General features: G+C 42.4%; 1 long non-coding RNA gene across 1 annotated transcript; it reads right to left on the bottom strand.

Annotated features, from left to right (window-relative positions):
- Window positions 1-1788: 1788 nt before the first annotated feature.
- LOC120516966 lies at window positions 1789-4928 on the bottom strand. Its single transcript, XR_005630951.1, has 3 exons — window positions 4713-4928; window positions 3552-3650; window positions 1789-1815 (listed from the first exon to the last, which is right to left on the bottom strand). It is a non-coding gene; the product is annotated as an uncharacterized LOC120516966 (long non-coding RNA).
- Between the last annotated feature and the right edge of the window lie 5739 nt (window positions 4929-10667).

The raw sequence follows: 10667 nt of genomic DNA, 5'->3' as shown, positions 1-10667 counted from the left end.
GTGCGAGTTCTACATGAGGTCCCTGGAGACCTCAGCCATCAATCTGCCTTCCCCTATTGGCCATTCCATACCTGAAACAGTGCTGGGCCAGCCAATCCAATGAAAGGTCCCTTTTACCCCATGATTCCTGCGATCCTCCATCAGGGATGACTTTACCTTAGACAGGCAAAACAACTTGGCAGGTGAGCTGTGGCACCAAGTGCCACATTTGAGTACCGAGAAGAGAAACAGAATAGGTGAGGGTTAGTAACAAATTATAATTATCATGATACTTATGAGGGGCGGCACGGTGGCGCAGTGGTAGCGCTGCTGCCTCGCAGTTAGGAGACCCGGGTTCACTTCCCGGGTCCTCCCTGCGTGGAGTTTGCATGTCCTCCCGTGTCTGCGTGGGTTTCCTCCGGGCGCTCCGGTTTCCTCCCACAATCCAAAGACATGCAGGTTAGGTGGATTGGCAATTCTAAATTGACCCTAGAGTGTGCTTGGTGTGTTTGTGTGTGTGTGTGTGTGTCCTGTGGTGGGTTGGCACTCTGCCCAGGATTGGTTCCTGCCTTGTGCCCTGTGTTGGCTGGGATTGGCTCCGACAGACCCCCGTGACCCTGTATTCGGATTCAGCGGGTTAGAAAATAGATGGATGGATGTTACTTATGTACATATGCACACACAGTATATAGATAGCTATAGATACACATATTCTATATATTATATATATTGTAAAAGAAAGACTTGACACACGTAAAAAGGTTTGGGGCAGCCAGCCGTATAATATTCCTAGCTGCAATGGTTTGGTTTTTCAAGCAATAATGAAGTTGACTGTAGAGAGTCCAAGACAGAACCGATGAAGGATGGAAAAGATGGCGGTTTTAAGTGATCAAGCAGGAAGTGATGTAGGGTAACTGGAAGTGATTTTTTCCTGGCATCAGTCTGGGCACCGGAGCCAGAAGTGACATTCTTCTCGGTGCCGGAACTGAAGTGACGTTCTTGTTTCAAATAGGTTTTCCCGCGGCTGGTCTGAGGAGATAACAGGAGAAGCTTTAGTGCACCCTGCCCTCCCCTGGCCTGGTGTGGAATTGCCTTTACTTGATCCACACAACGCCCCCACTACTCGCACGTGTGTGACAAAATACACACGCGTACATAAAGACAGACTAGGGGGTTCCCCCCTGCTCGCTTCGCTCACCAACCCCCCTCCCCAGCCTGCACTACATGCCAGTCACTTTGCGTCTCTGCCACTCGCGTTGTGAAGAGGTGAGCTGAACGCACACCAAGTAGACGTGGTCACTCCTCCGAAACCCCATCTTAAAAGGTGATACAATGGGAAACAAATACAGTTTTTTTTTTTTACCTCCTTTTACTCGATCAGCTGCTGGCTTGCTGCTCCTGCTGCCGTGCCGTGCCATGTGATCTGCATCTCACATAGCACTTTGAACATTTAAAAGCCTGTACAGCAACATTTATTTATATAGCACATTTTCATACAAACAGTAGCTCAAAGTGCTTTACATAATAAAGAATAGAAAAATAAAAGACACAATAAGAAAACAAAATAAATCAACATTAATTAACATCGAATAAGAGTAAGGTTCAATGGCCAGGGGGGACAGAAAAACAAAAACTCCAGACGGCTGGAGAAAAAATAAAATCTGCAGGGATTCCAGACCATGAGACCACCTGACCAGTCCCCTCTGGGCATTCTACCTACCATAAATGAAACAGTCCTCTTTGGATTTAGGGTTCTCACGGAAGGACTTGATGATGATGATGGTCATGTAGACTTCAGCCTTTTAATCCGTCCATCATTGTTGGAGCATCATGAAGCTTTGAGTAGGTGGAGGTGGCGCAGGCCACCACCACAAAGAAACCGGAAAAAGAAACAGAAAAGAGAGTAGGGGTCAGTATGGATTTTAGAGCCACCATGAGCAGTTATTATGAGGAAATTGAACATATAGAGTATCAGGATTAAGTTAAATTAAATTAAATTGAAGTTATAAAAAGGCCATGTCAAAGTAATATGTTTTCAGCAGTGTTTTAAACTGCTCTACTGTATCAGCCTGGTGAATTCCTATTGGCAGGCTATTCCAGATTTTAGGTGCATAACGGCAGAAGGCCGCCTGCCCGCCTCACCACTTCTTTTAAGCTTTGTTCTTGGAATTCTAAGGAGACACTCATTTGAGGATCTGAGGTTACGATTTGGAATATAAGGTGTCAGACATTCCAATATATAAGATGGGGCGAGATTATTTAAGGCTTTATAAACCATAAGCAGAATTTTAAAGTCAATCCTGAATGACACAGGTAACCAGGTAACTGTACAGCAGCTGTCTTACTCTTTGTCTTTTTATTTCTGGCCCCAGGCATGCTGAAATCTCTTGGCATAAAGTCCGGTCTCACAAGACATGAGTTCTTGATATATTAGTTTATAATTTTGAAACAGAATAAGAATCTGAAAATCTAACAACATCACATTAAAGTTCAATAAATTATGAAAAGAATGATCCCAAACACATATATATAGATTTTAAAATAAGCCCGATATAAAGTGTGACAAAAAACATCACCATTGCACTTTTAGGCTCAGGATTATATATAAAGTAAATGTAATAGATATTTAAAGATTGTATTATTCTAGTGGATTATATTTGATTGTAATGGATGATTGACATAGATTGAAATAAAATACTAGATTTTAATTATATATGTCGTTCTACTATTAAAAGAAAATCTTGAGACGAGACTATTGCCAAGAGATTGTTTCAAGCCCCGCCCTCCTCTCAGCCATTTACGGTTAACGGCCCGCGGTCCCCTCACCTCTCATTCATGTGAATGCTTTTGTCAGACACAGTTCCTGCACTCTCAGCTCTTATAATTTTTTTAAAATGTTTTCCTCACTTTAAGTTCCCAATAAAACAAGACTTATTATGTCCAAATCTTATTGAAGAATTTCATCCCGAAGGGTTATTAACAGAAGAAATGAGTGCACGGGCAACCCTACAGTAAAAGTTTACAATAAGTGTCAGTCAGTCAGTCATTGTCCAACCCGCTATATCCTAACAAAGGGTCACAGGAGTCTGCTGCAGTCAATCCCAGCCAACACAAGGTGCAAGGCAGAAACAAATCCTGGGCAGGGTGCCAGTCCACCGCAGGGCACACACACACACACATACCCCAAGCACACACTAGGGACAATTTAGGATCTCCAATGCACCTAACCTGTGTGGCTTTGGACTGTGGGAAGAAACCCACGCAGACACGGGGAGAACATGCAAACTCTTTACTCCTTACTGAGAGGCAGCAGTGCTACCACTGCGCCACCCTTTACAGTAAAAGTTTAAGTTTACAAAGTATTTGCATGTTAATTTCAAAGCCAAACAGAATTAAAATGTACCGTATAACACAACAAATAACTCTAACGCAAAATTAAACATCATTTTCATTCAATGTATTACGTTTTACTATTTTTACTATGGTTAATTGCTCGCTGTAATGTAAAATAGTTAGTTCTATTACACCTATGTTACAATTCCCATGAAAATAATAATCTGTTTAAATTGTACCTCCACTTCCATTCCTCGAGCGACAGATCCGATAGCACATAATGCCCGCCCCGGGGTTGGCGAGCGAAGCGAGCAAGGGGCAGAGCCTCCTAGTATCACCTAAATAGAAGTAAATAAAGTATATTAAAAAGCACACGTTTGAAATTGATCACTGTTATTTTACTGATGCAAAGTGTGTGCTGGTCTGTTTGATGGTTTAATAAGTGCGTCATTTCTATTACAGGGCATACATTTCAGCTTATGGTTAAACGTTCACTTCCATACTGAAAAAAAAAAGTTATTTACTGTATAACGTACAGCTTCAAAAAGTTATACTGTAGACCTAAAAATATTGCCACCTTATTTTTACGTTAAAATTCTGGCAACCACAGCTTTCTTCGCCCCTGACTGCTGCGCCACGCCGACGCTTCTAATTTGAGAGTGCGGAGTCGGAGATGCGCGATTCACTCTTTACGTTAACTGAGCGCATTTCACGGACTACCTCCATTATAAGAATCTATTCACTTGTTAATACTTAAAGGGGTTAACATTAAATATTTGTCCCATTGTGTTACTCGTTTCAATACATAGCAGAATATAACCTAACATCTTTTCCAGTCTCTCTGCGCGGACGCACGAATGACACTGGAGAGGATGGCGAGTCACTCAGGATGTCAGGGAGGCCACAAAACGATAAGACAGCAAAATAAAATGACATCTAGAAAAACAAAAACATACCGAACAAATATTTTATGAGGCCAGCCGTCATATCAAAGCGTGGCGCCATATAAAATATTCAAGAAGAACACAGCAGTAGGGACCTCCAGGGCGCCGCTCGTGTGACGGAATACTGATTTCCTGATTAGAGTCCAAGTGCCATTCCCTCTAATTATCGAGGCTTCAATGCCGTAATTAAAAAATAAGCTTTAATCTCGTGTGTAATTAGCGCGCTGAGTTCTACCGTTTAGCCAGCCCGTCGTGACGCTGCGCTTAATGGCCTCGTTTTAATTCCGCGCATAATACGGCCGAGGCATTAACGAGCAGGGAGGCTTAATAAGCATGAATGACGGGCCGTGCGCGCTCGATGCGGACGCTCATTCCCATCCCATCGGATTCACTTTGTGCTGAATATCATCGATTTGATTTAATAACGCGCGTCCCTTTCAATTAGGAGAGTCCTACCGATTGCACGTCGCGGCTTGTTGCTCCCCCGGTCATTAAACGCTCTAATAAGCCCGGGCAGAGTCGACTTCGTCAAGACGATGGTGGCATGGCTTCAACGAGCGAGGAACCCTGCGAGCCCCCCTGGGAATTCCCAGGCTGTCTGCAGGTGCCTGGCAAGCTCAATCCACGCTTGGCTGCCCTTGAAATCAAAGCGGACCCTGATGGTGTCAGCTATGCGCGCTCCTGGGGGGCTCCGCTGTGCCCATCTGGAGAGATCTGAAAGCTCCAGAGAGGGAGCAGCCACCTTAGCGGGGACAAAGTAGCTCCGATAATTTATTTATTCTTCTTTACGTCCGTGTTTACTCTCAGTATATTATAAAATAGATAAATACATGTGAAAGGCATATGTCAATTAGACAGGTGAAAGAAACTAAATGAAATTAAGAAAGGCACTATATGACAGGTCAGTATGAAAGACTATGAAATAGAGAATAAAGACACTTTATAATTAGATGTGTAAGATATATGTATATATATATACAGAGAGAGATCTAAACAGGAAAATGGAAAAAATACAAAGCAGATAACTAGAAAACAATATATAATAGAATAACACAACATAGAGGGTGAAGGCACTATATAAAAAGATACATAGACAGAAAGATGTGAAAGGCGCTATATAACATGTAGATTAGTATAATTAATTATGAAAAAGAAACAGGAACAAAGGGCATTGCATGAAAACAAATCAAAATGAAAGGCTATAAAATGGAGAGTGAAGGCGCTATATAATAAGAGTGTCTTTCCCATCTACAGTATTTATCTATTTTAGACTGACAGGGGAAAGAACCAAATTAAATATGAAAGGCTGTATATGAGAGGTCATCTTAAGAGGCTGTGAAATAGAGGATGAAGGCACTATATGATAAGATATGATGGATGGGTGTGAAAGACATTCAATAACATCTAAATATGTGAAGGAAATGAAAAATAACAGACACTACATGAGAAGTCAACACCATGGACCACAAAAAGAAGTAAAGACATTAATGTATAATGTACATGTAGGTGAAAAAAAATATTAAAACTATTAAAAACAAAAACCATAGAAAAAACAATAAAACATTGTATGGGAAATTAACATGAAAGGCCGTTGTACAGTAGGTGGACAGTGAAGGCACTACAGCAAGGAGAGACAAATGGAGAAGGCACATGTGACGTAGGCAGAATGACAAAGAGAGGCAATAATAACATAAATAGAACAATAGATACTGAATGTAGTTCACTGTACTAGAGAATGACATAAAAACGAGGAAATTAACAATGGAGAGAATACAAATTAAGATAGACACATGGCAATCAATATACAGCAATGTATGTTTCAGGGCCTGCAAATAAAAATATTAATTTGGTATGAAAAACAGATCTAACCATCAACACAAAGAAAGAAGCACATTTATCAGTGGATAGCAGATTTACAAGGAACATGCTGTGCACGCCACGACACTTGTGGTGACTCGGCACAGATGCTCATCAAGTTTGTGGTGACAGATGGAGGCGGATGGTAGCTGAATGTACCCAATCTGTGCCTAGCAGCCCCTCCAAGGAATCTGTTCATCCTGGATAATTAGATCTATCTATCTATCTATCTATCTATCTATCTATCTATCTATCTATCATATAGTGCTTTCATAACTATCTATGTATTATATAGTGCCTTTATCTATCTATCTATCTATCTATCTATCTATCTATCTATCTATCTATCTATCTATCTATCTATCTATCTATCTATCTATCTATCTATCTATCTATCTATCTATCTATCTATCATATAGTGCCTTTTACTTTCTGTTTATATTCTTTATATATTTAGACATTTTCAGTCTATATCTACTTATTTTCTAGACAGGCAGAACTCCCTCTCGCTGCACCAATTTAAGGTTTCCAATTATGTGGGATAAAATAAAAACAGAGTATGTACAGATACATTCAGACACAGATACACACACAATTGAACATGCAAAATCCACATAGGTGGAGCGCAAGCTCAGATTCCGATTCTGGAGACGTGAGGCTACAGCTCTAACCACTGAGCCGCCTGCCAGACAAGGTGTCTTTGGTTTTCAAGCTCTGAAGGAGGTCGGGTGAAGCCCACTGTTGATATGAGCCTGAAAGCCCTGAGTCCGTCTCCTCGACTCCACCATTTTTTGGTTTCCAACAGGTGGAGCAACTGTTTCAAGAGGGACTGTCTGCCACGTGACGGTTTATAGTCTAGCGTGAGATGAAGTCACGTCACTTGTTCAGTCTCGAGTGGAGAGCCATCCTATCCAAAGCGAGTTCCTGCTTTGATCCTGACGTTTAGCCGGTGGGCTTCAGCTCCTGCAACTTGCAAATGGCACATTAGTGCTTTTTGTTTGTCCCTTCATGACCCTGAATATTTGAAAATGAATGGATGTGCTGCTGCTCCTATGCAAGACGCTATATGAATAAAATAAACTGTTTTTAACTCGTTAACCAGGTGATTATTATGATATTTACTTTGTATTCTCTGCCTGTCTGTCTGTCTGAGTGAATGAAGAGTTAAGACCTTTAAGTTTATGCTGACATTGGAATGAACATTTTAAAGCCCAGACTGTCTGGCTGACTTCTGTTATTCCTCAAATGAAGATCAATTCATTCATTTCTTTCCATTTTTCAATAGCAGAACACCCGCCAGTGAGCTTATCTAAAATCAAAGTGAAGAACAGCTGCTCAGTCTTGCAGATCATGAAAAGAAGGAAGCCATTTATTTATTCAGAAGGTCACTCATCTGCTCAGGGCAAGATACATCCCGGGAAGACAATCACTGCTTATGTAAACGTAAAGGGACGGACATTTTTCCATTCTGAAATATTTTAAGTAATTTGACAAGAACTCTGTTGATAACATTTGAGGTCACCCTATGGGCTTCTTGGCACACCCAAGCAGGAAGCCACCAAAGAGGAACGTCCCATTGTTATGTGAGTGCATTCTGGGGAGAAACAAAAGGGGCAAAGCGGCAAAAGATTGCTGGAAAATGGGTTGGTCATGCAGGCGCCAGCCACATACCTTCTGTGCCCACACATACCACACACTGCCCTCTGGCAGATCAGCAACGCGCCTGTGAACTGCTGCTGTGCTACCCACTTGTGCCAACTGTGGCGTGGTGGGGGACAGACAGACGTATATGGGGGAACTCCAGACAGAAAGACAGTGAAAGGCACTATATAACAGATAGATAGGGGGGCTCACTTAGATAGGACAGGCGGTACACAGCAGATCAATAGGAAAGGCGCTATATAATAGAGTCTATCATAGAGAACGAGAGAGAGAAAAAAAAGCAGATAGATAGACAGCCATAAAAGGAACTACATAACAGATAGATAGATAGATAGATAGATAGATAGATAGATAGATAGATAGATAGATAGATAGATAGATAGATAGATAGATAGATAGATAGATAGATAGATAGATGTGAAAGGCACTATATAGATAGATAGATAGATAGATAGATAGATAGATAGATAGATAGATGTGAAAGGCACTAGATAGATAGATAGATAGATAGATAGATAGATAGATAGATAGATAGATAGATAGATAGATAGATAGATAGATAGATAGATAGGCAAAGACCACTATATGGCAGACATACAATAGATGGACGACAGGTAGGACATGAACAGGGGTCCAAGACATCCCGCTGCACTCATCATAGAGCACTGACTGGGCTGCATATAGCGCCTTGTGCTGTGAGTCATCAAGCTGCTGTACAGGAGAGTCAGCCTGAAGGATGCGATCGATTTCTCCTGCTCCCTCACTCTTTCTTTTTCACTTAAGGATTTTTAATTGACATGTGAAGTGGAAGCAGACTTAGTTTGCTTGATTCCAGTTCTCTTTTTCTCACTTCCATCGTCCCACCAGGCCCCGGAGATGAGAGCCGCTCTTGCTCAGCCGTCAAGTGCCTTTGATCAGGATGCTCTGCGCCCCGAGGTCTTTGAGGAGCTGTCTGTATTCATCACAACTTCACATTAATTACAAGACAATGAAGCCGCTTGCTTTACATCTTGCTTTACCCCATGAAGGAAACAAGGAAATTGACTCAGACGACTTTTCCCAAATCCCCCAAGAGTGCTCAAGAGCTTGAGGACTGTATGATATTCAAAGGGATTGGTATGAGGCAAAGTGATCATATTGCATGCAACAGATATAGCATCTTTACTTCCCTACAAATGTGATGGGAAACATTTCATTTGGAGATGAAAGATAATGTGTAGTGCTCAGGATGCCACTTGAGTCAGCGGTGGGATGTGGTGGCCTGTAGCCTTATGGTTTTCACCTCAGGTGCATTTAACAAAGGAAGCGAAGACCGGTTAGGAAGGAAAAAATCATTTGCAGCAGAAAAGTACAAAATGTAAAATATTGTTATACAGAGTCGGTGTTGTCATAAGAATTATATAGCAAGTCCCTGCCTTATAGATGGCCAGGAAACCCTGCCGACTACGCCACTTGTGGCGTGCAGGGACTTCTCAGCTCCCAACACCCGACACAGACAGACGAAGGCACGTGTTCAGCAACATGCAGGATTTTATTCAGGTGTGGGAAACTCTTCACATAAACCGTTTGCCCCCTTCACACCACAGTACGACATTAAAGCTCACAGCGCTTTCTTTTTCTTCTTCTCTCTGTCTTTGTTTCTCTTTCCTTCCTCCTCCACTCCTCATCCAGCAAGCGTCATCCTCTTCCTCCTGACTCTGACTCCTGGCTTCTTTTCTCCTGCACTCGGTAGCACTTCTGGGTGAGTCATAACCCCGATAAAGAAGAGTGCCACAATCCCTGCAGCACCCCCTGGTGGTACCCTCAGTACCAAACTCCAACTCCCATGAAGCCCTGTGGGAATCTGAAAGGGGACTTCCATCTAGCATATTTCGGGGGAGATAATACCCTGTATCTGCTCTCTCCCCTGGTCCTTCCTATATGAAGGTGTCCCAGCCAGGTAAGGGTCCTGGTTGTCCACCACAGCATCCATCCATCCATTATCCAACCTGCTATATACTAACTACAGGGTAACGGGGGTCTGCTGGAGCCAATCCCAGCCAATACAGGGCGCAAGGCAAGAAACAAACCCCGGGCAGGGGACTGGAGAAAATATGGCGGGACACAAGATATGACAGAAATTGTCACAAATTAGTATACACTCCAGTACGATATTCAAAAGTAAGGATATTAACCTTCAACCGTTGCAAAACAAAACACAGGAACAAGATGAAGAGTTGGGGCACCGTGAAGATGGACCCCGTATAACTGACAGAAAAGAACCGAAAATCTCTTAAAATAAAAGGATGTCCTTTCAGACTGGAGTCAACAGAGAGACTTGCCTCGAAATGGCGGTGAAACCCCCCAAAGGGGTGGGGCCAGGGAAGCGTGACCTGGAAATGAGGTCACTGATGCTGATCTGTATGGGAGAGAGGAGGAGAAGCATTAGGTAACGGCGCCAACCCTTGACCCGGGGTGGAATTAACCACTAGATATGCCCTCAAAGAGCAAGTGTGTGGCACAGTATGTAAAATTAATTCAAAAAATATCAAATTACTTGACCAGCAAAGACAAACTAGACGACCGGGTGATGGTTTTGCACCATAATTTCAACTTTCCAATAATGATGGCCGACTTGCGAACGACTTAATGTTTTCGAATGACTCAATTCAGTGACTCATCAGAATCGATTTACGAACAGAAGCTCATCGAGTCTGCGGAGCTCAACAGCAGTGGGGTGGCACATGTGTGATGTCATCAGCAGCCTTTCGTTTCATAGGTAGATGCTTAACGTGCGTGTGTAGGCACCGTCCACCTGTTTCAGGATTCTCGTTCACCTCTCTCTTTCGTGAATCATTACCCGTGAACGAGTGACACTGATGATTGTCTCGTTCATCTTTCAAATGTGAAAAA

The sequence above is a fragment of the Polypterus senegalus genome, chromosome 1 (assembly GCF_016835505.1).
Source record: "Polypterus senegalus isolate Bchr_013 chromosome 1, ASM1683550v1, whole genome shotgun sequence".
NCBI classification, from domain to species: Eukaryota; Metazoa; Chordata; class Cladistia; order Polypteriformes; family Polypteridae; genus Polypterus; species Polypterus senegalus.
The sequence above is the reverse complement of the archived record's forward strand: the minus strand, read 5'-3'. Positions and strand labels throughout refer to the sequence as shown.